Source organism: Elaeis guineensis, chromosome 2 (assembly GCF_000442705.2).
Source record: "Elaeis guineensis isolate ETL-2024a chromosome 2, EG11, whole genome shotgun sequence".
In the NCBI taxonomy this organism is placed as follows: Eukaryota; Viridiplantae; Streptophyta; class Magnoliopsida; order Arecales; family Arecaceae; genus Elaeis; species Elaeis guineensis.
In genome coordinates this window covers 21,935,094-21,941,701 of record NC_025994.2, presented here as the reverse complement: position 1 = coordinate 21,941,701, position 6,608 = coordinate 21,935,094, and the positions used below count along the sequence as shown (strand labels likewise).

Sequence of the window (6,608 nt, the reverse complement as noted above, 5' to 3'; positions counted from 1 at the left end):
TGGTAACACTATGAAAAGCAAAAAGTAAAAAATCAAAATAAATTAAAATAATTACTTTATATGCAAAACAAAAATTTTTTGCTTTTCAAAATTTATTTTTCTTTTTTTTTTTTTGCTTCCGCACATCTAAAACGCCAAACCAAAAAGTAAAGAGTCCGAATCCTTCTCCCTCGTCGAGCTCTTCACCTTCCCACCCCCTTCTCCCTCTTTTCTCCCTGCCATCCTCAAATATTGCTTTTTGCTTTATCAAACATATTTTTTACCTTTTTACTTTTATTCAATAACAAAAATAAAAAAAATAAAAAGTACTTTTTAAAAATCAAAAAGCGTAACCAAACGCACCCTAAGATGTTAGTATAAGATTTTAGTGATGATATCTCTGACTATGAATGCAAGATCTCTGCATTGTTATCCTGGATTATGCCCAATGCCAGCTCTTTTGATTATGGCTGGTCATATTATATTCATCTGGTTCCGGTTTCCTTTTGTAGCATGAGGGCAGTGCCTTGGTCACATCTCTCTTCTTCGTGGGTCACATCTCTCTTCTTCGTGCCTGTGATGATGTCGTGCTTCATAACGTCGGTGGGTGATTCTTTTTAAGGCTGGTTGCTGATGTTGTGACAGAGTGAAGACACCGAAAATAATAATTTTTTGATGGGTTCATCGTCACTTCTTTCGAACTTGCCGACATGAACAACAGAAGGGGGCAAAATTTTCAGAACCCTTCACTGGGATGTATGGGAAGGATGATCAACATATTTGACTTGAGTACTGGCATGGCAGGAACCAAGCTGCTCACTGAGAAAGCATATAGAGAATGGTATTCATTATCCTTATAAACAATACAGTTTGGGTCTCTTTTATTGGTTTAGTTTAAATTTTTGTGCTGTTGATGAAGCATTATAGAATAATTGGAATAATAATTTGTTATCTTTGTTTTACTAGTTTTCTTTAATAAGAGAGGTAAGAGGCACCTTGAAGCAATAGACATGATCAGGCTGTTGTTGGATGATTATGTTTTCAGAGGTTTCTTCTTTATGGTAACTTTTGTTATACACAAGGCGGAGTCTCATAATCACTTGACCAAGATATCTAACTTTAGTCCCCCTTTGTTTTTCCTTTTTTCTTCACAATGCTACATTTCTTTAGTAGGTTTTAAACTACTAGATTTCGTCTGCTGTCTATGTAGTTCTCTTGTAGTTTCTTTTTTTTCTTATTCTTCAGTTTCCTTTTTGATTGCAGATTTTTTTGCATTTTTTATACGAAAAGGGTTGGGGTTGCAAATTCAAATGTCTAATTTCATCACTTTTTATGATTTTTTTTTTTAGCAGTTCTCTTTCCCTCTATACCCATTTCATAATTCTAACCTCTCCATATTTTTCCATTGTTTGTTTATTGGTGGAACTGGCATTTGGCTTCTGTATAAATTCTTAAGCATAATTCAGCTGCTATTGACATGGCGTAAACTGACATTCAGGTTCTCCAATCAGTAAAAATCAGTCTGATGCGTTGAAGAAGCCAAGGGATCCCAGCGTAGTTCCAGTAGAGGACAAACAAGTCAGCACTCTAGGCTTTTACAATCCAATTAACCTTTCCATGTTTTGTGAAATTGTGAAAAATTTTGTTGGCAGTGGAACTGCATCATGTATTCTGATTTATATATTCACTGCAGATAACCCGTGAATCGAGAAAGAGTGCCTCTAACAAGAACTCAGGTGGAACACCAATGAAGATGCTTATACATTAAGAGATGTGGAAAGAAGCAGAGTTAAAGCAGAAGCCACCAAACGTTGTTGCTAAACTCATGGGGCTTGATACCTTGCCAGTGCATCAATCAGTGTTATCTGCTAATAAAAACTCCCAAGATGGCTATTCACACAGTTTAGCAGGAGCACTTGAGGGCTATTATCTGCAGGAAGATGACTATTTTCACAAACCAGTTCGGTGTGAAATTCCTCATGAAAAGCATGAATACAAAGATGTATATGAAATCTGGCAGAAACCATCAAAGATTAGTCATATTAAGGATCAGCGTCCACAGAATGGAAGGTATGATGAGAACTCATATGAAAAGAGAATGACTCTTGTTCGCCAGAAGTTCATTGAAGCAAAACGCTTAGCAACAGATGGAAAGCTCCTTCAGTCCAAAGAGTTTCAAGATGCACTAGAGGTTTCTAAGTTCGAACAGAGATTTATTCCTCAAATTTCTAGAAGAACCAAATTCTCTGTTCTCAAAGCATCTGCGTGAACACCAGGCCATCTCTCCACCTTCTCAGACAAAGCACATAACTGTACTGAAACCATCAAAAACTAATGGGGCAAAGTATGAGGAACAACAACTCTACTCCTCTGTTGAAGAAAGCAAATGTGATGTGAATAAACATGATTGGTCCCCTAGTTTCTCTCATGCAGAAGCTTATAATTTATCTCAATCAACCAGGATGGTAGTTTTAAAGCCTAGCCCAGGAAAGCTCAATGACATAAAGACCACAATGACATCCCCAGCATCTTCAGTAGAACAGCTTGGAAGTAGAGATTCTTATGGAGCTTTGGCAACTGATGGAGTAGCAGGGTCAAGAGAAAAAGCCAAGAAAATTACTCGTCAGATGCGAGAAAGCCTGAGTAGTAACCGAAGGGATGAAACCTTGTTGTCTTCGGTCTTATCGAGTGGATATGTTGGAGATGAGAGCTCATTCAATAGGTCAGAAAGTGAGTGTATGGAGGAAGAGAGTGGTAATTTAAGTGATTCTGAGACCACCACCCCGACTTCACAACACTGTTGGGATCACATCAATAAAATTGGCAGTCATTCAATATCATCTGTAAGTCAAAAATCTTGTTCACCTGAGTCAGCAATCAGGGAGGCCAGAAAACGGCTCTCAGAGAGGTGGGCATTGGTGGCATCGAATGCAAATAGTCAACAACAAAAACAAACACGGAGAAGCTCAAGTACCTTGGGTGAGATGCTTGCCATTCCTGAGATAAAGAAAGAAGAGGAGAATAGTGGGGGACTTGCTGTTTTGAGCAGCAGGTCATGTGATGATACAAACCTTCACTTACTGTCGCCATGTTTATCTACAGGTGGGGTAAAGGAAGGATGTAGTGGGGAGTTCTCCCCTAGTAATTTGTCAAGGTCAAGATCTGTTCCATCTTCTTCAGCTTATGAAGCCGCTGAGTTGAATGTGGAGGTTTCTGATGCTTCGATTGGCAAAGCCATTGTTCATGAGGACATTGCTAAGCCAAAGAGTGGCAAGTCATCTTTCAAAGGGAAAGTTTCAAGTTTGCTCTTCTCTAGAAATAAGAAACATGTTCAAGAGAAATCTATTCCATCTTCAACGGGTTGTGATGATAGGCTCCAACCTAGTCGCATTAAGGTTGATGGTAAAATAAATGATTTATTACATTCTGTTAATGACAATCGACCTAAGCAAAGTGCAGTGGTTAGTTCCTGTAAAAAAAGTTCTGGTGATGATGGACCAAATCGGGGCTTCTGTGCTAAGGTATTCGTTTTTGTCCCGTGAAGTTCTTTATTGTCTTGAATCTGATAGAAATTCTTCTCTGTCTGTTAATCTATCATACAAGAAAAAAGATAAACAAGTATAAGCGGGTTGGTGGTCATTTCCTATCTCAGCCATTTTGTTCCTTTTCCTTCTTCATTTTTTTTTTTTCAGTGTATTAAGGCTGTTTTTTCCCCTTGTTTTATAGAGTCACACATTTGAAGGGGAGACTTTTAATTCTGAACCTTAAATTTCTAATGCATGCTGAACTACCATATATTTGTTCTTCGATATTTTTTTTCCTTTTATTTCTCCAATTTCCTATTTAGATTTGGTGCTTACATATTAGCAGGGTGCTTATTCTCTTGAAAAAACAATGACATGCCCAAACACCAGTGAGAACCAGGACCACCCCAGCCCTGTGTCAGTTCTACAAGCACCATTTGTCGATGATGTCAAAAATAATATGCCCTAAGCTTCTCCATGCCACATCGCTGGATGTCCCCGTAAGTGTAGTCATAGCTACCACTGAAGATCTTAAAGTTCCTTACACTTAGTATTTTTACCTACTTTCAGAAGCTCTCTCTAGGTCTCCACCAATTGAGTCGATTGCTCGTTCCTTATCACGTGATGGCTCCAGTTTAGGGAGAATATTGTTGAATCCCCTAAAACCTTCCAGCCTTGTGCCCAAGGTAGAAGAAGAACAAGAACGATTTGTGCTTGTCCAAAAGTTACTATCATCCGCTGGCTTTCAAAATGAAAAGTCTTGCATGATATTCACAAGATGGCATTCACTGGAGAGCCTTTTGAATCCAATGTTGCTGGATAAATAATTGGACAGGAAGGAAGAAGAGGCCAAGTGCAGGGAGAGGCGATCAAACGAGAGGCTCCCATTCGATTGTGTCGATGCAGCATTGCAAACGTTGGTCAAAGTGCCATATTGGCTTCATATCCATGGGCCGGAGCATGTTCCGGGGCTTGGAAGGATGGTACAGCAGGTGCTTCGGTGACTAAGGAAGTATGTGAGCTTGTGAGAAATTGGTACTCTGGTGAAGAGAATTCTCCGCCAAGTGAGCCTGGTAGCATCAACCTTGTGGTAGATAGAGTGGCGAAAAGAGAAATAGCAGGAAGGGGATGGGCAGAATTTATGTGGCTGGAAATGTATGAGTTCAGCCAGGAGGTTGGTGGTCTGGTGTTGGAGGAGTTGGTTGAGAAGGCATTGTCAGATTTTACTTGTGGGTGATCGAAATGAGGTGCTTTTCTGCTCTTTTCCCCTTTTTCTTTCCTAACAGCCCGTTCTATTTTTGTTATCCATGTGATGATACTGGTGGCTTCATATTTTGTAGTACATCTATATAATTCCCAAGTTGTGTTGTATGTGCATTGTTTGCTATTGGATGTTTTCTCATAAACGAAGGGTATACAGGGACGGCTCAATACATATGGAGACTTAAAGCTAAATATTAAAATAATTTTTTTTATTAAAATTTATATAAATTTTTTATTAAAATTTTATTTTTCTAGTTTTTTGAGATGCAAAATTTTTAATTAAATTTTTATAATCAAATTCTTCTAACATTTTTTTTCAATTGATAATATAGTCAAACCATTTAATTTTTTTTAAGACATTGTTGATCTTAAGTAATATTTTATTAATTTTAATTTTAATTTTTTTTTCTATCGAAACAACACTTACTGGACTTGTTAACATTATTCTAAAAGTAATATATGCATTTAAAAAAGAATCGAATCTTCTTATATGATTAAGTATGTCTATTGGACGGTTATCTTTCACTTGTATAATTAATTTTTTTTAAAGCTCTTAGCTCTGAAAATAAATCTAAACTATTAATATCAGAGTAGTTATTATATTTTAAGGAATATTTAAGATTAAAGCAATATTCTTTCAAACTATTATTGTCTAGTGACTTCAATTTTTTTACTGCTAAATAAAAAATCAAAAATATTTTCATATATCTTAAATTGTTTCAATCTATTTTGAAGTAAAAAAATTGCTGGATCTATATATATAAAAATAATTAATTCTAAATGATTCTTCAAGAGATTTTGTTATTTCATTATAAACATTCTCATCAAATTATTTCTTTCTATGATTGATACGTTTATCATAAATTTAGGTTTTATTTTTATTTCAGATGTAATTTCTTTAGAAAAAATCATAGCAGATGCAAATCCATCTTCTCTATATTTTTCAAAAAAAGAAAGAAGATCTTTCAGTTATTTTATAGTAACATCAATACGCATATTTTTTGATTGTAAATTTTTGCTAACTGAGTCAACATCAAACAAGATATCATATCTATAGTCATGCCCAACAAAAACTCAAAATTTTCAAGCTCATACGTTGCCAACTACTTAGCTTCACTTTTGGTTTTAAGATCTTTACTAACTTCTGCTAATTTTAATAAAGTATCTCTTATTTGTGGAATTTAGAATCTTATTGCTTTAATAATTTCAATATGATTTTTCCAACATATTTGTGACTATGATTTAAGAGTTAGATTAGATATATTATCTTACAAAATTTTTCATCTTTTAGTAGAAGAAGAAAATATATATATTGTACCACTCCAAAAAATAATATAGCTTTAGTACAAAAATTAGCCATATCAACAAGTACTAAATTTAGATTGTCACAACCATATAGTGTATAAAAGGATTTAAGATTTATATCTAAAAGTTTTTTTTGCACTCCTTATTATTTGTCCTTCATATTAGATTCATTATTATATCCCTATCCTCTTAAATTATTAATATCAAGTTTAATATGTTTTATTTCATCACAATGGCATCAAAAAGACTTTTGCCAGTTGTATCATCTATTTTTAAGAATTCAAAAAAATATTCTATAATTTTGATTGGACTTGATGAAATATCTACACATTACAATATAAAAGATATTTGCTCTTGATGATTTACATCTGGAGTGCAATCAAGTATTATTGAAAAATATTTTACTTCTATAATTTTTTTAATAATTTTATTTTTAATTTTACTTGCTAATAAATTTATCAATTCATTTTGTATATTATGTTTAAGATAATGAGTATGAATTTTATTGTCTTTAATGCGTCAAATATGTTCTTGCAT

The 6,608-nt window shown here is 34.7% G+C and overlaps 1 pseudogene; it reads left to right on the top strand.

The window, feature by feature from the left end:
* Positions 1–516: 516 nt before the first annotated feature.
* On the top strand, positions 517–4,819 carry LOC105035352 (uncharacterized; annotated as a pseudogene).
* Positions 4,820–6,608: the final 1,789 nt, after the last annotated feature.